The following is a 23,654-nucleotide window of genomic DNA, read 5'->3' as shown; positions in this document are numbered from 1 at the left end:
TGTGCAGAGGGAGGGTGAGTTTCAAAACACACTGCACAGCAGATAGGCAAAGAGGAACATGGCAACAAAGCACTGCTGCTCTGCACTTCACTGACTGTACTGACAAACGATAGGGAAAACATTCCCACAGAGAAAAAAAAAAGATGGAGAGACGGTGTAGAGCAAGCAAAGAGAGATGTACACTGAAAGATGGAGAGAGAGAAGAGAGGGGAGGAGGGTCAAAGATGAGAGGAAAACAAGGAAAGACAAAAAAGATGGATGAAAGGAGAAAAAGAGGAAATATCCTTCTTTAACTCATGCATTATGTCTTGTCTATATGTTTTAACAACAGGGAATCTGGGATCAGAATTTACTTGTGCCAAAAAACAAGTGAAATTTGAGCAGAACACCAGAAAAGGGAGAACAGAGACAGGTACAGACATAATGATGCTGGGGGTGGAACAGTAATGGAAACACCTGTAGAATCAGTTGTTAACAAGTACACAGCCATACAACACTACATTTATGAAGCCAATAATTTTGCTAAGCCAATGTCAGCAGTGGCGATTTAGCTAGTTTAGTTATCTGTTTTTGACTCTGAAGTTTGTGCCTTCGATTTGGATTCTGAGTCTGAAAAGTGTTGTCCCCACCACACAGTACATATTGATATGGTAACACAACTTAAATACAAAAATACTGCAACGTAAAGTTTAATCATCGAGTCTAACACACTTTGGTATGGAAAGGTATGGAAAGTTCCAGTTCACACATATGGACTCAAACACTGGAGATGTGACAGGACTTATTGTGAACTGAAGCTGAAAAAACTTGCAACATGCAACACACAATTACTCAAAGATTTGAAAGTCGAAAGAAGTGAATGCAGTGACAACAGGGCGACAGACCCATAGCACTTGTTAAACAGAGGCACATTGCTGTTTTATTTACTCAACACTAACTGTGTTTAAACAGAAATGAAGAAAAGCTGATCATTGTAGTCAGTGATGTAACAATTCTAAGTTTTGGGGACTTGAATAGGGAAAATTATGAATAAAAACACAACACTCCTGGAATTAAGCACTAAGCAAATAACTACAGAGCTGAGCGCCCTTTCCTGTTCACTTCTGTTGAAGCCCGAACAACAGACAAACTCAAGCTAGTGTTTCCTGTTTCATTAGGGTTAGGGTGATCTTTACAATTCACTCAAATCACTCAGGTCAAGATTTATTTATTACCCACATCAGAGACGCAACCTCACGTCCTTTATTGAGGCAGAGTGAGGATAAATTTTAAATATAAAACATGATGTGACACTACCTTAATTAGAGACTCCCTGTCTTAGGTTCTGTATTTGTGAAGGTAAGGGACTGAATTGAACTACCGTATATATCTATTTCCATTATTTTGTCCACCACCTGTAAAGAAACAAAAACTAAAAAAAAATCCAAAAATGACAGAACAGGGGAAGGAAAGAGAAAAACTGCAATCAGAAAATAGTTTTCAGTTCCAATTGAAAACTAAATCCATTGTCACTGTCCAGTACATTTAGAAACACTACAAGACCATTCAGCCAAATGATTCCTCGAAACATGCAAGTATTTCAACTACTGGGGAGTCCTGAACAGTAGGGCAGGAGAATAACAAAGACTGTGGGAGTGAAAAGGTCAACATAGTTCATCAGGCCTTGTATTAACGAGTAGCACCACCTTGGAGTTGAGCAGGGAAAGGCCGCCAATCATCACTGCTCCTCGAGTGCTGCTGAAATGTGTCAACAAAGCAGTGTGAGAGGAGCATGCTCCACTGTTTGCCCTCCACCACCTTAAGATGATGGAAGGAAGGAGTGCAGAAAGAGAATGGTGAGAGAAAGCAAGTCCCCAACCCCCCCCCCATCACCCCCCCCCCCCACCCCAATCCTCCCTCTCAGAATAAAATCCGGTGCCATAAAATGTAAGAGTGGGCAAACAGCTCCTCCCCAGCTTGTCGGGGAGTTTGTTTTAAAGTGGAAATGAGGCTGATGGCGCACTTGGCGATTAGCCCTGCGGCTAACATGAAAGGAGAGGAAAAGACAGCTGCTAATTTTCTCCTTTGACCTTTGGCTCCCGCTGGTATTTCATACAAACGCTGATTTATGGAGGAGCCTAACAGCTCACTGCTACTGGAGGGATTACCGTAAAAGAAAGAGAGGGAGGGGGTGGTAACCTCTAGCACTCACAGTATCTGGATTCATTCATTTCATCTTTTTGTTCCTATCTCCGTCCTTTTTACTTCATATGTCCTTCTCCTCTCTCCCATATCTCTGTCGATTTTACGTTGTTTCTCTGTCTGTATGCCTTAGTGGATTTCAAACTCTTTATCTTTTTCCATCTTTATTTGTAGTCTGTTTCTGTCTGCATGTGTCCCTCATCCTGTCTATCCTCTCATCCTCCTTCTTGTGCTCCCACTTTCTCTATATTTCCATTGTGAAATAACCATTTACAGCACATTAGGTATATGTGTGAATCTCTTCTTTGTTGTCACACTTGTCATAGATTATCATTACAAACTAGCCATCTAAAAACAAACCCAGACATCCTGACGCCCTGTGGTGCAAAAATGAGAAAGATGACACCCATTTCTGAGCGGAAGCTCTTTCTCATGTGCTGTGCAGTGCCCAGTTGTGAATATGAATACAAGTTGTGTCCCAGCACTTTAGCTGCAGGGAGATCCCATCACAGTCAGTTTCATGCAAATTCCATGTCTGGATGGATCCTGTGTAAGGGGGCCCTGAAAATGGCCTCTGGGGCTACAGAACCCAGGAAGTATAGATCTGCCTGCACATTCCCTTCCTCCCCTCCTCTCTATTATTGCCTCCCTGTTGTCCCTCTATTGTTCCCTAAGTTTGTCAAAGGGGGACAAAGGTGCAGTGAACAACTTAAAAAAGACAATCACTGGAAAACCCCACTTCAAACATTCATTTTGGATTAGCTAGCAAATCACAGCATGATTGTTGTGGTTATGCATTCAGTGGAGTTCTTCAGTCCCAATAAGATAAACAGTTATATTAAACTAAAACTGTGTTTATATGAAGATCGACTGCTCCAGATACATATAAATGTTTCACTTGTAGCAGTGTGCTTAAAATAATCTTAACAACTTATTTAGCCCTCAAGGCTGATTTGTCTTAAAGTGAGGAAAAAGTTTGATAATGCAGTAAAAGTGGTTAAAATGGTTCTTGCTGCTTCCCCTTTTTTGGCTCATAGTGTCCCTCTGGACCCAAGAATAAATAATATTTATTGCTGTAATTATTGTTAGTAACACTTATAACAGATATGCTTCATTTTCAACCAATACAAATTTTTCAGTGTATTGACTTGACTGTTAGATTGTGATAAATGTCTTATCCCTCTGCACATAATATTCATAATTTTATAAATGAAGTGTTGACTTAAAGGATGTACACTGATTACAGTGACAGTGCCCTCTAAAGAGAAACATCAGAATGACTGAAACACCCAGGAACCAGCTGCTGCACACTTTATCTCCAATAGGTTTTTTTTTGGCAGATGCTATTTGCACCCAGGTGGATAGCCACTGTGGCTATTCACACTTGCCGTTTCATTGGACAAGTTCTGGCAGAATGGCTTTCTAACAGTTGAGTAATGTTATCAAAGGGTCTATTTTAAAATAAGTAAGTACCAAATTTTGGGGGCTTTGTTTAAGAGACACTGCCCTTAAAATATTTATGTACGTATCTCTGCATGTCAATGCAGTTTTGGTTCTATTAGACAATTTCTAAATAAATAGGCATGGGACAAGACCTGAACTAACATGAATTAACATGAAATAAGTTTTAATAATCTCAAGCTGTTGTTAAGTTACTCACTTGCTTTAGGAAAACAACATTTTTGGACTCATTAACAGACAAACTATAGGAGCACCCCAGCAGCTCACCTGGTGGAGTGCATACCATTCAAATTGAGTCCTTATCATGGTGGCCTGGGTTCTAGTCATCACCATAACTTTACTGTCTCTCTCTCTCACTTTGTAGTAAAGGCAAGATGCTAAAACAATAAAACATAAGCGATACTCTAGGAGGAATAGACAATATGAGTTGTTAAGATTGATGCATGCTTGTGTTAACAATGGTTTATTGCTCTCATACAAGGAAATTCCTTAACATTAAAATACATTACAAAGCCCAGTTTTTCAGGGCAAAACATGTCAGTAACATACAAAATGAATAATAACTAGGAAGTGTAACAGTCACAACAAGAGCTGCTTGTCACCAGTCAGACGCAACAACCATGACAAAACTTGAAGGCAGATGTGCAGCACGCTGAATGGAAGCAACTGAGGATTTCTATAATCATGCCACAGCTCTTCCAGCTAAAAGAAAGAAAACTGTATTTTTGGGCTTTTGGACTAGAAATGTGAACATGAAGGATATGCACAACTTTCCAAAGCTGGATAAAAGAGAGCCCTGGCTGTCTAAGTGATGAGCTTTAACTTTGTCATATTCACTGAGCAAGACAAACATTTGATGGACTGTGGCCAGGGTTATTCTGCATTGATATGCAACATTTCCTGGTTCTTGACTGTGACATTGCAAGGCAGTAACACTTATTAGCATGTTTAGGTTTCCATCTCTCGGTGTAATTACAAATAAAAGACTTGGCTATCTGGTTTGCAGCTCCCAAACATCAACTAAACCATCAAATATTATGACAACCATAGTCAATATAGTATTATGGTGGGATTTGTTTCTTAAAGAGAAAACTAGCAAATGCAAATGAATAAAGTAGAAACAGTTTAAATCAATTATAAAGCCACTTACCATGACCAGTACTCCTATTATTACCTATTATAATGTATATATTAGGATAAAGCAGTTGCCAAAATGAAACTTTGCAGCCATGTTCACACACTGCTTGGTTTTAACTGTATGTCTCTCCACCCTTTGTTCTCATCTTCTCGGTTTCATTCAGAGGTTCAAGCAGGTTCATTAACAGAGCAATTACAGTGGGAAAGAGGACATCCATTAAGAAAATGCCAGTCTCTGTGTGTGTATCTGAGCATGTGTGTCTGTCATCATCATGTAAATGTGTGCATGCACGTGTTTGCCTAACCGCAATCACAATGCATGTGTATCAATCACTCCACTGTGGGTGACGACGAGGAGCTGTTTGTCTTTCTCATAAAAGAGAAAGGGATCAAAAGGGCTGGTCTACCAGCTGGACCTTCAATCACACTGGGACAACGTGACTTTTGAGCCCCGGGCAGCTGGAGCTCTGGGGACTAATGGTGTGCCTGTGTGTGTTGCACCCATTTAATCAGGGTCCCTGCACAATATCTCTTTCCAAATTCCATGTTTATCCTACACTTAAAAAGCTAATTGTGGTTTATTACAACATGAATCTTATATTCATTAATATTATCAGTTATCAGTTATCTTAAGCAAAGTCTGAATCAAGAAATATGTCTAGAAACAGGGAATAGAAAGCCAGATTAGCCAGATTATATAAACTACTTTACATGGAGATTTATTTTCGCTATCCATTTATCTGCCAATTATTATTCCATTAACTCAATTAACAGATTAATTGTTCATTCTATAAAATGTCAAAATATATTGAAACAAACTCATCATAATTTCTCAGAACTTTTCTCAGAGTCTTCAAATGGTTTGTTAAATCTGACCAACAGTCCAAAACCCAAAGACATTTGACTTACTAACAGAGATGTGGGGGGCTTGAGTATTAAATCCTCACATGAGAAGTTGAAACAAGCCAATTTTTGGCTTTTGTGAAAAGCACATTAGAGGCATAAACATGAACTTACCCTTTTCTTGATATGAGCTCTATTCGCATGATGTTTCCTCCAAAACATGGGCTGACACCTTTGAGAAATAAACACAAAAGCTAAATTATTTCCATGTAAACAAAATCAAATTACAAATCTTATGATTTATAACTTTTAGCCATTATCATTTACTGAAGCAAACACAGGTTGTTCCCACACTGACGCTCATTTGTAGTTGGCTGTGTAACCCAGTGAGGCTGTGGGATCATCTGTGATATGGCACAGATGAAAATACTGGCTGCATGTTGTCAAATGAACAGGAATGCACGAGGTTGTGCAACCCGAGTTCAGCAGCTACTCAAATGAGATGAGAGTTCAAAATCTTTGCACATTCTTGCTCAGGCTTTACCAAGACATAACTTAGCTTGTTTCCTCCGTATTTTCAAAATGTCACCCTACTTGCTTTTCTGCCTGATATAAATCACCTCTCTGCTTCACAAAGGAGGGTGGATTTTACCTTGGTGTGTGTGAGCGCAAACATGTGCATATGTGGGACAGTACAGATGTGTGTGTGTGGGTGTGGGTGTGGGTGTGTGTGCGCGCGCGTGCATGCAAATGTTGAGATCAAGGCTGCCGCGAAACATGACTGCAGAGTTTTAAGATCTTTGCACGCCTGTCAACCCTGCCATGACAGTTTTTGTCAGTGAGCCTTGTTCGCACTGTCCCTTGTTCTGAGAAGATCGATTTCTGCTTTTGAAACACAATGATTTCCTCATCAAGTAGAGACAAAGATGATCAAGAGCAGTGCTTTCCATGGTGCCACCGTAATAGATGACCATTCATTTGTAACTCTGGGAGCACATAGGCTGGTTTCACACAGAGTTGTTAGCTGATCTGTCATCTGTCCACATACATAAAAAACGTAATATATGACATATATGTTCCTGTATCAAGAGTGATGTTGCCATATATATCACCTATAAGTGGGTTATATTATTATCACATATATCAATATATGAAGATATAACTTTATAACATATATGAAATATCCATAGTAAAATTTGTACATGTATATATATATGATATATATAAGTATGATTTTTATCATATATGACGTTGCAAACATGTATGTTAACAATTTATATTTAATTTATATATGTAAGTTTATTAAAACAACATACATATCAAAATTCTTTTTTTTAAATTAAATTATTTAATTAATTTTTAATTAAATTCTTATAAAAGTTTAAACATGTCTATCTTCCCATGCTGGGAAAGACTTTTGGAGCCCACTATATATAATATCAACATATACTGACAGGCTTTGGGATGGATATATATTTATGTAATATATGTCTACAATATAAGGACAAATACATAAACATACATATTTGTATGGGCTACACATATATGTCAATATCTGAAATTATTCCAGTTTCCAATAATAGGTTTCATATATAATTTTCATATATGTTGTATGTGCTTTTATTTTATATGTACATATATTTCATATATAGACATTCAATAATCACTTTACATATAGGCTATTACATTAATGCATGGGTCACTGGCCATCATCACTCCAACCGGACCGAGGAAAGAAAGACAGTCAACACTTGTTTGTATAACAGTGAACAAACATGACATTAAGTGTTTGGGAGCTGCTGATGACAACATCAATCTGGTAGGAATCAGTGTTAACATTAGCAAGCTAGGTTAACTAGCTTCCACTTTCTGATTATAATATATACTTATAACACAATGGGGTCGCCCAAATGTTGAATGTTGTTAAAGCACAGATGTCCTACTGGTATAAAATGGTATATAACCAATGGTATGTGGGCTTGTTAAACAAAAGGGGGAAATGTCTTGTATTGGTGTTCATAGGCTATGACCTGCTCCTGTTAGTAGAACACCATGCGGAGTGGACAGTGCATCTTCCGAACCAGTAATGCTGGCCCACAGCAGTCAACTGCTGGCATGAGAAATGCCCACAAGCTTAAATCCTGTTTCCACATACTGTATATGTCCCAAAAAGTGTTTATCATCTTTTGAAAAATGGAGAAAAAAATACACAGAAGCAGTGAGAATAATTCACATTTTTGCTTGACTTTAATTTAATAAACTGTATCAAATATTACCCTAAAATCTGAACTGATAACCACCCATATTTAAATGTTTCAACATGAAGACATTACTGAGCTGAACTTGAACCTGGTTGAATGCAGTGTGCCTGGGGAGAGATGTTACAAAGATGAAACCAACAACTCTTTGACACATATGTGTCTGTTTGTTAATGTCTGTGACATGCTGTAAGTAATATAACCTGTTGAGGATGCTAAGAGTGGGTGTAACTCACTCAACATCACCCAATCTGCTCCTGGTCTTTTCTAGGAATCAGTGGGTAAACGGGTTGTGAGACAAGGTTTCGAAACCACAGATCAAAGGAAGAGGTGTGTTACAAATGAAGTGAATTACAGTGTAGGAAAGAGATAACCGGTGTGGCAACTGCAACCCTGCCAAAAACCTTCTTATAAACTCCTTCAAAGGGAGAGGAGAAGTTGACGCAACATCTAAATATATCCCACTGTGTGTTTAAGAGTTCTGCCGTTACCTTGTATGTCCAGTTTTAGTGGAGGACTGAAGGATTATAATATGTCTTCTATGGATTTAGAACATTTTTGAAGCCAACACTCAGGCAAACCTTTCAAAGCCTGTTGTGTAATTTCAAAAACGCATGGTCACCAAAGTAAAACTTAGAATAGTGAGAAGTTGGTGGAAGGTTTGTGACCCTGCAGCAGTGATATCTAAATGCATGGAAACAGCTTGGGAATGGTTTCAGACACATTCCTTAGGCAACCTCAAAAAAGGTTGCTTTTTTTTAGTCTCTTTGGAATCTGAATGATATTTCAGTCAAAAGGCAAGAGCAAAAGCCTGTGGTTGTGTGGGTGAAATTCGGATACCATCCAACGTTCAAAGCCTTGAAATACATATGCCACACAATGTTAAAGCATTCCTTTTCACAATTTACAATGCATAAACATGATGGTTTACAGAGGCCCAGGGTGATTATTTGCACTGAGGTCTAGTTTCAGCTATTTCAGGCTTTCTTGAGGCCACCCCACAAAGTGGTTCTTGAAAGTGTTAAACCACTGGCCCCCCAACCTTGGTGAAAACAGTACACTGACTGTTTAGACTTCAAATATCCAACACAGATTGTCCAGACGGCACAAGCTACAAAGAGCAACTCACGCCTATATGAGACAAAAATAAACTGTTTGGGCTTTAATGTTGTTTAACTGCCTTCAGTGTTTCACATGTTTCATATTTTTATGAATGAGACAGGTCTGCGTAACATTTAAATGTAAGCACCATTTTTGTGACAGCAATATATTGTTTCTGATAAAAGACGTGACATATGAATCACAATACTCTTTAAGATAAAGTCTGACAAGTTGCACCTTAAAACTCAACCTTGCTCCGGGTCATGTATTCATGGCATCGTCTTTCTGCATATACAGAACATGAACTTACTGTCAGCAGCTCTGATAACACAAGAGAGAATGTACCAATTTCTCATTTTTCAAAAGTTGTGAAAAACCTAAGCAGAGCAGCATCTCCACAAGGGCCCCACTGATCTTGAAAGACTGTGACTTCTCAGTTTGCATTTGATACGGTGTCTTTTTAGCAGCCACACGAGAAAGCCAGTTACGGGAAAACTGCAAAAGGGAGAGACAGGACGAGCTCCTGGGCCTTCAGAAGTCTTGTCAAAAGCTTTTCCTTTCTATGCTTTGTCCCACCGATATTCATCTTGCCAGTTGAAAAGTGAAGACGGCAAAAACTTCGGGCTTGAAAAGAACTTTTCAACTTCTAAGAGGCACCTCGCAACAGGATTGAGTATTTGAAAAAAGAATAGAAAAAAAGCCTGAAACAGTAGGAATGGAAGGGACTTCCAGACTGAGAGGCATGTTAAAGAATCAGATACCGCATTTGGAAAATGGAGCGAAGATGAATATGGCATTGTCCTCTGGTGAAAAGAGAAACCAGACACATACAGAGTGTGTTGATTCTGGCGTGCTTTGTGTGCCCACATCCCTAAAATTAATGTGACATATCCCAATAAATATATACTTAAGCTTTCTATATATCCTCAGTCTAAATGTGTCTGAGTATGTTTGTGTGTATGTGTGTGTGTGTCTGTGTCTGTGTGTGTGTGCACGCAGGAGTCCAATGTAGACAGATGTAATAGAAAGAGAGAGATTGCGTGTATGTGTGTGTTGTGATGTGCATATGTTTATGTATTAGTGACAACCATCAGTAACACCTTGTTAGACAGAATTCTTCTCAGAACTGCCGTCCTGCAAACGTGCCGTTGAAAGAAAAGTTTAATAAAGTCTGAACACCGTTTATTTTATCTCAAAGATCAGTGAGGCCTTTCAAAATTTGCCGAGCAAAAACTTTCACTCCACATCTTTTTACCTAAACTCTACTCGTCTCTCAAAAGAAAGCTGACTTCATCACCACACCTCGAGAGTTTGACGAAAATGAATGCTAAGCTCTTGAATTCTTTCTTTCTTTCGCTCAACGGAAAATGAATAAATGATATTCCTCCCTTTAATCGACGCACTCAGCGATAACAAAGAGACTTTGAGACACTTTGAGGACACCTAACGATCAGAAGCATCAGGAGGTGCTCTTCGTTTTCGTTGACGGACAGGCAGATCAAAAAGCAAGCCCCTTAAATGCTTCTACCCACTTTAGAATAATCTTGCTTTTTCCCTCTTTCAAGCACAAAGTGGGAAGAGAGAATAATCGTTTCATCTTTACTCTCTTTTCCAGTTTCAAAGTTATTTTGCCAGTGATAAAGCGCTCTGTATTGACGACTTCGAAGGTGCCTTGTCTCTTGAAAGAAGTGACATTTTATCTATATATAGTGTTAGAGTGTGCTTCAATTTAACTTTGTCTGGCACAGAGCGCGTCTAGTGTTGATGTGGCTGACAGCTGCTGGTTGAAAGACACGGGGAAAGAACTGAAGATTCAAATGAAGTTTTGCCATGACGACAGGGGCTTGATGTATGCTAATCAATCGATGGGGTAGAAAATATGCTTGCTGGTGGAGAGAGAAAAGGGAAAAAGTGTGAGTGACAGAAACTTGTCAGACAGCACTCACCGAGATATCAAAAAGTCGCAAAGTTTGCGTCGCCACACAAGAGCCCAAATCGCATGTGGTATATGCTACAAAAGCTTTGAGTTGAAACACGTTGCATTTGATATAAAGGAAGAGAAATTGGGACAATTCTCCATATGGTGTGGCAGCAAGAAAGATTCTTCTTTTTTTGACAAGAGAGGGGGGCAAGCTTTTTGTCTCTGTGACACCTATGGTGAATTCCTGAGAAAATTCTCCATCTTGGTCTCTCTGAATTTCTTCCACCCTTCAAAGGACACGGGCCATAGGATGTTAAATTTACATCACGAAAGACCCTGAACTGTCCCAGGAAGTAAAGGTATGATGGATGATCAAACAGGCCCATCAGAATAAATATATTAATATCTAATAAAACAGATTGTGGGAGACAGACAGGACATCTGCTTTACAAAATACTCCACTGAGGCTAAAAATATTCCTTTATATAGTTTATCAGACTTGTTTAGAGGCTCGGTAATCTCGTAGCCAGATGCATACAAGTTTACCACCTTGAGGCTGCTCTCCAGACTACCTGACATGCAGTGTTTGGGTAAAACCACAACATCAGAGCTGCTGTTCATTTCAGCTTTCAGCTCAGAAGCCGGAGCTTTCATAATGCAGTAAAGAAAAAATCCATTCCAGATGTGGATCCCTGTGGAATTCCAGGAAACGCACACCATCTCCACTGATCTGTTCATCCCCATGTATGTCTCATATGTGTCAAAAACAACAGGTTAAGACAACCAAGACAGTGAATAATGGCAGAAACATGCCACTCTGGACTTGTCATGTTCCATGTCTTAAATGTGGAATTATCAAAGTATTTCTGGGCTCCACTCTATATGGAGGGTCTTAATTGCATGCTGTTAAGCTGCTACATTTGAAGATTTAATCATGTGCCTTTCTGTTAACCAAAACAGACCCACATCATTAAGACAAAACAAACATGGGAGTGTCATAAAATTTTTAAAGCCTGTAGAGGAGAGTGAGGAGACTCAGCTTTCTTTTCCTTGAATGTCAGGGCCACAAATGTTCTTCAAAACTTAATATTAGAGCAATAAATCCTCACGTACTAACAATCTCGCTCATGTATAGAATCTCTGACTCATATTTACTCATACAGAATAGATGTGCTCACGTGCTCATGCACACACACACACACACACACACACACACACACACACAAGGAGCTGTGTTATCACCAAATGTGATTAACACTGTAAAACGATTAGCATCAGGGTATTTATTCAAATCTAGACATCAAACGCATTCTTTCTACTGTTTTATCTCCACAGATCACAGAAGTTGCTGTCAGGGGAGAAAGGCGCCTTCCGATCAGCTCAGCGTCCAGCGCGGTCGGCCAAACAAGGCCTGCGCTTTCAGCACAACTCTCTCGCTCTCTTTCATCATTTACAGAGGGAGCGTGCCATGCCAGCACTGGCCTCCTCTAGAACAAGGTCGCTCACTGTCAGGCGGACAATGGACAGTAGAGCCGGAGGTGGCAGTGGACTCATTGTGATGGGTGATGTCACCAGCATCAGACCCTGACACTGCCAGACACCGAGCAGAGGGTTGACGGGTCAAGAGTGAGGGCAGATGGTAACAGTGACACGAGGCTGGGGACATGAAGGGAGGGTGTGTGTGTCTGTGTGTGCCCATGGTACAGCTGAAAGCAATATGCCCTCTAGATAAGCAAAATATACACAGTCATGCACAGAAACAGAAGGAATGAGGGAGATCCAGAGACAAAAGATGAGCTGTTGAGCCGCTGCAGTGGTGATGCCATCTGATAAAACAATCATGTGGATTGTAAACTTCACTCAGTGCACAATCCTGAAAACACGACAACAGTTTTGTCACCCTATTCAACTCTCACTGCAGAGAAAAGCAGTTCACAGTTTTTCCAGGTGTTATAATAGTCACTTCACTAATATTCTATCTAAGAGCAACTTAGCATAATAATTAATACAAAATATTTAAACACTTTCATTTACTGATAAATCATCAGGCCTAAAACATGATCTATTATAACCATTATTTATATTCACTATGAGGCAGGATGGGTTCAAAATGTATTTTTCCTCTTTCCACTTTGTCTCATATAATACAAATAAATCATGATTCTGAGAGTTTATTTTCATAGTTATGTAGATTTCAACCACAAACAGAGCAGTGTGAAAATGCCAGATACTCTTGAGGACCACTAAAAGCATTTTAAATCAGCTGTTAGGGGCCTTGCATCAGATTCAGGCCCCCTAGTGGTAATTTACTGTATTATTACAATTCTGAGAGTTTAAAAGTCAGTCATGTTGCTTTGACTTGAGGGAAATTTTTACAAAAGTGTGTTCTTATTCTGCTACATTTGATTTTAACTGAATACAAATGATGTTGGTTTTCCATTTTTAGAGGAGAACATGTGTAAACTGCTCACCTGAAGAGAAATTTTCTCAGTGAGGACAAGAATCATTTGGCCTTGTTGTGTTGTATCTCAAACACCTGTTAAAACTCCATGGGAACAATCACATCTAGCATTGGTCTGGTGAGTTAAAAAAAAACAGTGTAACATTAGGTTAAAGTAGCTACTTTGTTCTTTTACTTAATGGGACATTCCACTGATTTTACAGAACGGAATTTGATGATGTCATACCGATGTCATCAGAGGTTATTTCACTTTGAGGCTAGAGACAATTAGCTGTTAATATGTCATGGTTTCCATGACCACAGAGAGAGAGGAGGGGAAAAGAATCAAGACATATTATCAGAGGTTCATTCATTCATTCATTAGCCATCCTTTTAGGGTCCGGGGGGGCTGGAGTCAATCCCAGCTGAGATTGGGTGAGGGTGTGGTGCACCCTGGACAGGTTGCCAGTCTATCACAGGGCTGACAGAAACAAACAACCATTCACGCTCACATTCACGAGGAGAACATACTAACTCCTCACAGAAAGGCCCCGGCCGGCTGGCAGGTTCGAACCCTTGACTTTAGATGTACTTTTTAGACTAAGTGAATAGGAAACAGTTAAACTAGATGAAAAAGACTTGGACGAGCTTTATATTGGGACTTTATTCCATCAGTTGTGTCCACAGACGCATTACACTGGGATGATCCACTGTCAGGCTGACACTTTTTTTTCATGTCTGACTCCCCACGTCTGTTTACTGGGTTTATATTTACCTGTGCTCCTGCTTAAATCAAATATCAGCTAAGTCCAGTGTTTCTACTACTTTCCATCAGTAGCAACATTTAGTGGACAAGGTTTCTGCAGTATTGTAGACACCCTCAAGAATGTGAAACAATCTTTTTATTCTGTCTGCTGATTCGCAAATAGAAAAAGAGAACAAGCGACACACTAACAAGAACACTGTCAATATTACAACCATAACAAACAGTGTTTCTGCAGTCTATACCTGTCTGGAAGAAGCAGTCTAAAACACATCCTCCTACCTATTCATCCTACACCACAGTCCCTCCAGCCCACTCCATACCCACTTTCTCTTTCATAATGTGTTGTTTTAGTCATTACAGACACTACTTTCATTCTTCTAATGTTATAATGTTACAATAATGCAAGAGGGAGTAAGATGGGTGGGGGTTTATTTTTATCTTAAGTCAACCACTGTGTTAGTACAAGTTCAAAATGTGGTTTGCAGTGGATACTGACAATGACATTTAAGTTTTGTTGGCAGGCATCATAACATACGAACCTGAGAGAAACAGTTCCTTAGAGGACTGGTTTGGCATTTTGGAAAATATGTGTATATATGTTTTTGATACCACTTTCATGTCTCTTCATCAAGTATAACTTAAACCAGGAGACATGTTAGCTTAGCTTAGCATAATGATGGAAGCGGGAACAATTCCAATACATAACCCCCCACACACTCACACACACATAACACCACAACTTATCCGTTTTTGTACAGAGAGCAAAAATGAAACCCAGTTATTTACCCAGTCAAGAGGAAAAGATGTTACTGCTTTTTCAGATTGTATCTGCTAGTGGATCGGAACGCAAACTATTGCCCAGAACAGTAACCACTTTTATATTTGTGCACCAGCTAGGTATTTTCACCTTTAAGACTGGGGCCAGAGTTTTTCAATGAATTATTTTGTCCTTTCTGATACATTTAACTGGAGAAAGATCTTGTAAAACAATGGCTCTCTACATCTGGCATGTATACATATACATCTGACATCAGTTGTTCAGCAAATATACCCCAAAAACATATGTTTACGTTCAAATGAAAAAACGAATGAAGTGGTTGTAGGAATGATGACCATCAGGAGTAAAAAAAGGAAGTAATGTGATGTTGTTACAGAGTCACAAAGTCTGCAGAGGAGGAAGTTGGCGTTGGTCGAATGGGTAAACAATACACTGGACTTTAACATGGGAGATCACTATTTTGCTTCCTGTTTCCTACCAACAGTCAACTTTGGTTTCTTTTAACCATGACCACAATCATTCCCTAACCAAGTCGTTTTTGTGCCTAATCCCAACCAAACCGTAACCACAGTGGTGTTAAATTTGAAAACAGGTTTATTTTTCCTTGGTTTTGGAAGGCACTGACAGATGATGTTGTCCTGCCAGTAAGGGGGCCAGATCAGAGTTGAGGGGGCAACAGTGTATTGAGTCAGTTTTCAGTACAGTTTCTGTATATAAGGTAAAGATAAGATGATAAGACAGAGTACGGTGTGATCCAGTCGATGAGTGGAGCTGACTGGAGGATTTCCTCTGTCAGAAAGTCTAATAACCAACAAATAAAAAAAGGAAAGACATGACAAAAAAAATGAAAGAGTATGATGTTAAATGCGTGAGAGATTGATGCATAAAAACCAAGCATGGGACTACCATTTATATCATTTATCTATATATGACATTTCTCAGTTTGTTAAATCTGTTAAAAGAGACTGAAACCATTTAACATTTTCAATGTTTATGATGCTGCAGACAAATAAAAGCAAAGATGCGGGATGTCTGCTATGTAAGTCTTCAATCTTTCATCTTATTTTTATACAGTTGCTTCAGCTGTATAAGCTTTCCCAACTATGGAAACACTACTTGTGTGTATGTGTGGGAACATCAAAACAGTTTTAATTGTGGCTAATCCTGGACTAAGATTATTTCTAATGGGAAATCTTCAGTGGAGATGCTTCAGCTCAACCTCCATCTGGGATTATTGTACTCTTTCATTCACAGTCTTATATCTCAGTGTGCATAATCAGCCTTTCGTGTCTTGGACTGCCATTAAAAAAATTTAAAAAAATAAATAAATAAATATGATATATATGGTTTAAACACTGTTTCTGGTGTACCTCCCCACACGCACACACACGCATGCACTTGTTTATCTACTGTAATGTGGTGATACTGTAACCTTCCTGGATGTAGCCTAGTGTGAATTTGAGATGTGTTCTTTGCTTTTTTTTTTGCTTTTTTGGAAGGGAACATGAGGCCTAGGACGCCCATGTAGGTCAAAAACAAATCCTGCGCCTCAAGCTGGGAAGCCAGAAACTTCTTTGAGCATCTGAGGGAAAGGAGCAGGAGCACTGAGTTTCTTCCAGGTGCTGCTTTTCACAGTGGTAATCCTGCCACGGCGTGACTGTGATTTTTACAGAAAATCTCTCCAAACAGGGCCCAGATGGTGGGAGGTAGAGGCACACACATACACAGAAAGCACATTCATTCACAGACGCACACACATACACACACATGCACACACACACACACACACACACAAGACAGACACAGGCGTACACTTATAAAGTACAAAGCTCACACACACACACACACTCAGACTAAAGGTGAGAACTGACTTGTTGCTCCTGGGTGGTCTCTGTGTAAAGATAAGGGCAGGCAGGAATAAAGCCTGTTGGTTACATTGAGGCACAAGTTTGGGACTGTTTCATTATGTTCCTCTTTTATACACATGTGGAATTTCTGTGGCAAAAATATGAGCTTGTTCCTTTCTAAGTTTAGCTGCGATTACAGAGGGCTTTCTTAATGACAATGAGTCAGGACTGAAGCTGTGTAAACCTCCTCCTCGGCTCTATTTCTCCTCTCATCAGCTCTGTTTGTGGAGGAGTTATACGTGTCCTAATACGAGAGACACCTCTGCTTTGTAGCGGCGTTGGTCAGGCATAAAGATCCTGACAGTGGTTAGCATGTGGAGGATGTGGATATGGAGGACGTTTGAAATGAAGAGATAAAAGAGTTAATCTTCTACCGTTCCTAAACCGATTCCCTCCATAGCTCCCTATTTATGTACAAGGAAAGAAAGAAAAAAAAAAACTTGCTCCATCTCTCCCAGCCTCTCTCCATCTCTCCCTTTCTGTTTCATGTGGTTACTGGAACAACAATGTACATTCTGAGTGCTAGGCCTTTGATGTTGTTGCATTCACCGAGCCGTCTTAAACCGGAGGAGAAAAAGACGCAGGAGAGATTCTGTGGTGTGCTTTTGCTCTCTCTCCCTCTTTCCATCTCTCTCTCTCTCTCTCTCTCTCTCTCACTGGCAAGGCATCTGACATCTCCCGGCAAAAGACAAATTCGGTTTCGCCTGTTAAGTCGTCAGTCAAAGCTGTGCAAGATTTTTTTTTTCTTTCTTGCTCTCTCTCTCTCTCTCTGCCTCTTTCTCTTCCTCTCTCTCTCTGTCTTTGCTTCATTTCCGTGGATGCGGTGTTGTGAAGGCCGCTTACATGCTTTTCAAACAATAACAGTTCAGCCCCCTCCACCCCACCCCCCCCCACCGCAAGTTTCCTCTCTGCCAGAACCCTACACATGCCAGCACATCCTTTAGAGAGCCTTGAACCGACAACAAACGCTAAGCATTTTCACTGCCGAGAGAAAAGAGGGGCCCATCTGCAAGCCCCTGTGTAATTAAACTAGATCTAATACTGTTATATGTTTCTCTTAGTGAGGAGGAGCCTTTCAGGGGCCTCTTTCGCACAGCAGTGAATAGCTGTTTCCCAGTCAGCACAAAGCCCTGCACAGAGAGGAATAAGGCTATAGGAAAAGGACACTGCAGGTTTTTTAAACTTGCTTTTGCAGGCCTCAGAGAGTGTGACGTGCTGACCTCAAAGAGCCCACAAAACTGTGATGATGAATTTTATCCTGTCTCTGAGCATCATCATGTCTCGTCACAGTCACTGAAGCTTTTAGCAAACATTACTCAAACAGGAGTGAATACAGCGTTTGTAGGGGACTAGTTTCATCTGCAGATTTGGTGCTAGTGAGAATTTAAGACACCTAAACAGTGTATTTCAGACTGACTCAAAATAAAGTGCAGTGTGCACAGGGTAAGGAAGGAGCCAGTTCAATAATGTGGCTCATTTAAAGTTATAATGTAACTTTTACCACATTAAAATGTCTAAAAACAACTAGACCTATCTTTTATGTTTGTACGTACATTATCACAAATGTTTCTATTAATTGTTCTCATCATATCTCAAGTGCTCCTGCATCAGTGTTGCCAAAAGCATCAAAAGTGACTTTTTATTCAGTTTTAAGCCACATTTTTAAGATACGCTTGTTACACCTTGGTCATTTTCAACTATATATTTTAACCGGATGAAAGATTTTAGTTGTCTGGATCTAAAGTTTAAGGGAAACAATGTAAACAAAGGTTTGCAGTCTCCGCTCTCAGCCCCTCTGAGACGCACTGTGTCCACTGAACTGTGTTAGTGAATCATTGATTTTTAACATGAAACTGCTTTATTTGGGGTTTCTACCAGTTTTAATCCCCAGTCCCTTTCTTATGAGGAGGACAACTAATTCAGCTGCTTCTAAAAATCTCCTGAGCATCTGGATCATAAGTTATCAGAGGAACAATCCAAACAAAGGTTAGCAGTCACAGCTCCCTGACGTCCTGTGTCCGTCGTAAAGCGTTGCTGAAACACTGACATTCAGTGTTTTTAATGGTTATAATCACCTGGTCTGTTTTGGAGAGGAGGTGACAGCTCCTGGTAAAAACCTCCTGAGGGCAATGGTGGTGAAGACAACTCCCATGATCCCATGCTACATCACAACAACACCAAACGCCATCTTTTGTTATTGTTTTGATTGAGAGAGTCCTAGCTGCACAAGTTACATGCTGTGCATTCAAATGTTTCTAAGGGATTTGTTGACAATAACAAAAATATAGTCATTCATCAGACTAATCCTTTAAGTAATCTGATGATTCCAGGAAAGCAGTAACCTGATTTCTGAAACATCATCAAAACAAGAAACAGGCCTCCTCTAATAGGCTGATGGTTTAAAACTGGCCTCATAGCGAGCCAACTCTTTTCTACGACATAACAGCATCACTCTGTTGTTCGCAGTTTAACATTCATGTCGTGATGTTAATTGTATTTTTTACCACTACAACCTTTTCCAACTCACTGTTCCATATAAGAGAGAGCATGAAAACCGACATCCTTCCAGTGCCTCTGTCCATCACCTTGGCAGAAACACATCACATCTCAATCTCCCTCCACTGCGGTAGTCCGCTCGTCATCGGTTCACCTCCACCCTGGCGTGGCTGCGTATACTGAAGGCAGGAGGAAAACATGAAAGAGACAATCAAACGCAAGGCATCAGAGCTGTCATTGGTGCCTGCAGAATGCAAAGTGTTATCAGAAATACAGCTGAACCTGATCCTCTGGTGCTCTGTCCTTCCCACAGGCAAAGTTATCCTCTCAACTCACTGCGGCTTTCAATAACACACAAACAACAAAACAAGGCTGGAGTCGTTAGCTTCAGAGGTGGCTGCATGTTTGAATATTCAGACAACATGAGTCTGCTAATGGCGTGATACATATACCTGTTCTAAGGAAAGCTGCTGAGGGACAAGAAACACAGGACCAAATGCTGATAAAATGATGTGTATGATTTTGTGTTTTTACTTTAAAGCGTCCCTGCAGGCTTGTATTTTTAGTGTAGCCTTTTTAATTTCATGGCATAGAAGTGTAACGTCAGGGTTCCATTTGTGGTGGTTTGGATCATTCTTGGTAAAAGAAACAGCAGGATGGAGACATATTAACTTTTTAAGCAGCAGTTGACTTTACTTTACATCAAAACCATAACCCTTCCTGTCTGTAAGTCACATGTTGCTAAACTAACCAATCAGAAGCAAGAAGGACTTAGACTGAGGTAAATAGGAGGAAAACTACAGCGATAGATTCAGGAGGTTATTGTCACTGTTTTTAAAGATGCACATATAAATAGTTGGAATTGGAAATATAATAATTGTGTAAACATAAATATTTAAATAATTAACTGTATAAACACTGTAAATATATTTTTAGTAAAATAACTCGAATATAGAACATGAATTAGCATGTAAACCTTAAAGAGGCATCAAAGTCATGACAATCAACTGAGCTGAAGTTGCTCACAGTGCAGTAGGCCTGTAGCCCCTTTGAAACGCTGAACACAGTGGCACTATTGTCACAATAAAGGGGAGGTGTGAGGATGTGCAGATAGAATGCCCAGAAGCCGCAAATACCCCAACGTCGGTGCAGATGAAAGGGCCCCACCAAGCCAAATCATTTTATCAGCCCAAACAGCCTCTCGTATTGTGGAATGCCTCTTAGACACCGGGTGTTGAGATGTCACACCACTAATTGAGAGTCACAACAAGCACCGTTGTTTGGCCCGCTCCTCCGCTTGTGTACAGCTACTGTAATCACCACAATAATTTGGCTCCCCAAAACATCAAATGGTGGTGTGGAAGCTGCAGGAATTTGCATTGCACCCTTTGATCTAGGAAATTTAAACAAAGCTAGCTCTCACTCTGTGAGCGGCGTGAAGGTTGCAATGTCCTGCCCTCCTTTGTCTGCCTGTCACTCCTGCCTCTGCCTAAACCACCTCTATTTTTGTAATTATTTTGGCTACAAGAGCAACACAGCGATAAAAATCACACATTAGAGATAAATATAACCCAGTGTTGACCTGGGGGCTTGTTTCTGTATTACACACAAATGGAGACAGACATCGTTTTGGCGATATACCAACAACAGTCATGATGATGGTGGTTTACGCTTCACAGGAGTAGCATCTTCTGGCTCCGTGAGTTAGTGTGGACGTCTGAACTACAGTGCATAAAGTCACTTAAGATGTCTTGTTTCTAGGATGGGCAAAGTTGGATTTACACAAACTCATAACACAACTATTTAACACTTATCCTGATCATGGATTCGTCACAAATGCTTTTAGGTTCAAATGGACAAGATTAGTGGATTTTCTCTGCTGAAATAATCACTATAAATTTGGACCAGTAAAAATAAATAGTCTAATAAAGTGATTGTATATCATTTACCAACTCAAGAAAGTAGGTGTAGTTATTCTGTAGTTAGTTACTTTTTAAACGAGTAAAATTGACCATGTTTAACATCTCAGCATGTTAGCATGCTAACATTAGCTAATTAGCACTAAACACAAAATACAGCTGAGGCTGATAGAGATGTCATAGGTTTGCAGGTATTTGGACAAATTAAAAACTTGACTTGCTGATGCTATAAAGGTCAGGGAATCTCCAAAGTTATTACAATTCATCCTGAGGGAAACACAAATGTTTCAGCAAATGTCACGGTAATCCATCCAATAGTTGTTCAGACATTTCATTTAAAACCACAAATGTCAGCTTTGTGTTGGCAGTAGATGAAAAGTCATTGGTTCACCAAAGTCATTATGATCAATCCACTGGGGACTATAATTGTTTGCACAATATTTTGTGCCATAATGTTGTCAGAGATAGACAAAGTATAAAACTTCATTATTTGATTCAAAGTATAGATACCCAGCTCAAATATTACTTGAATACAAGTGAAGGTTTTTCAGCCACATCTTTACTAGAGTACTTACTTTTAAAATACTTAAGTATTTAAAAGTACATTTTTTATGTAAACGCATTGTTGTATTGTACCACATTTACACAACTTAATGACCCTGAAACAACCTACTAACTGACTGTTGAAGCTGTAGAATAAAAAGTGATAGAATATGATACAAGGACTGTAGAAAATTGTCCCAAAAACAAAATTGTATCAACAAAAGACAGCTATTGTTATTTGTCATATTTCTTTTTTTATTGGCGGTGATGACGTTTTTCATAGTAAACATGGACTTAAGATAAGGCCAACTGTAATCTGGTGAAGAATTTTCTGCCCCATCTTTATTTAATGTAACCACTGTTAGGCCTCTGCCAGGTTCAAACTGAGCTGGTCAAAATGCAGCTAGAACAACATGACTGTGATTGTTTTTTTTCTAGTGACAAACATAGTGTATGGTCTATAACATTTTCAAAATAAAAGAAAATGTATTCCGCTGACTGAAAGCTCTGCTTAAAAGTAATGAATACTTCATGCTACTTGCTGCAATGTTTTTTTGCTTTTAAGTGTAGTGGAGTAAAAGTCATTTGTTTCCAAAAATATATACTCAAGTAAAGTACAGACACTCAAAAAAGTAAGTACAGTACTCAAATAAATGTATTTTGTTACTGCCCACCCCTGACTGTTGTAGCCATTTGACAGGACAACAAAAAACTTTGACCTTTTGATGGTGTTAAATGAAAAGTAGTCAACGGGATTCATCCTCTGGGCACCATGAATGTCTCTATAAAATGTCACAGTGATCCATCCAATAATACCTGAGATATTTCAGTGTGGACCTAAGTGGTGGACCAACAGACCAACAATGCCAAACATAAAAAGCTACAGATACAGTAATAAATGATTAACTGAGCTTCATCATACAAGAGAATTCAATATGGTCACCAAAGTTACTTCCTTTTCTTCGTGACATAATATTTTTTTAATCTCAGTTGTGAGCACAGCTCCTCATTTGCTCCCCAGAACAACAAGCACACAGGGCTACAGTAATCAAACACAGACAGATAAAACACGTGTACCTGTTACCTCAGCTTCTACTAAACCCACTGAAGGGGAACACTTGACTCTGATTTCATATCACTGTGAGTCTGTGAATGACCTCACAGACCCCCCTCCTTCCCTCTGTGGCCCGCTCAGTAAGACATGCAAGCTTACTCAGCCAGGCGTACTGACGTTTAATCAACAGCAATTAACCCTAGCCCCGTTCACAGGCAGCAGATCGAGGAGATAATGAAGACGCCACTGTGTTTTTTTGGTTTTTTTTTTCACACCCTGCTTTTGTCACCTACACACTTCTCTCATGGCTGACTGACAACAGAATGCGATCGAATGGCTCAAGGAACGCGTACCCTCGATGTCACTGTGGCTGCTGGGTCAGCGCAAGTGAGGCTGTGATGTCGGAAATAAGATAAGTGAACAAAGTGGGAGGCTGTGGAGTTAGATTTTATATACATCAGAGGACAGGAGCCAGTGGTGCTGATGTGCAACAGATCTTGTTTTGTGTGTTTTGATTCCATTTCTCTTACCTTATCGGCGAGATAATGGAGTTCCTGGACCAGTCCCTCTGCTGCATCTTGCTCCAATCTCACTGTCAGCCTGCAGACTGACCTAGAAAACAAATAGGCACAAGACACATCCACACAGTGTTACGGCCTTCAAGCTTGAGACAAATGTATTTTGCATAACAGAGCTAGCAGGCAGATCTCAGATGGAGTTTTGGAAACCACCTTGTAATCTTGATCAGAAGGACGATTCAAGTGTCAGTCAATCTCCCCTGTGAAAAGCAGGCAAGCTTGTTGGAGCCTTCAGCGTAAAAATAGCATGGGAGATAGGACACCCCTGCTC

The 23,654-nt window shown here is 39.8% G+C and overlaps 1 long non-coding RNA gene across 1 annotated transcript; it reads right to left on the bottom strand.

Annotated features, from left to right (window-relative positions):
- Positions 1-550: 550 nt before the first annotated feature.
- LOC139636579 (uncharacterized) lies at positions 551-23,654 on the bottom strand. The gene is made up of 5 exons (XR_011694429.1): positions 23,537-23,654; positions 23,336-23,417; positions 19,321-19,468; positions 5,797-5,854; positions 551-1,737 (listed from the first exon to the last, which is right to left on the bottom strand). It is a non-coding gene; the product is annotated as an uncharacterized lncRNA (long non-coding RNA).

This window comes from Trachinotus anak, unplaced genomic scaffold, assembly GCF_046630095.1.
Source record: "Trachinotus anak isolate AG129_WGS33_773 ecotype Australia unplaced genomic scaffold, CSIRO_AGI_Tana_v1 ptg000019l, whole genome shotgun sequence".
Lineage (NCBI taxonomy): Eukaryota > Metazoa > Chordata > Actinopteri > Carangiformes > Carangidae > Trachinotus > Trachinotus anak.
This window is presented reverse-complemented; position numbering and strand designations above follow the sequence as displayed.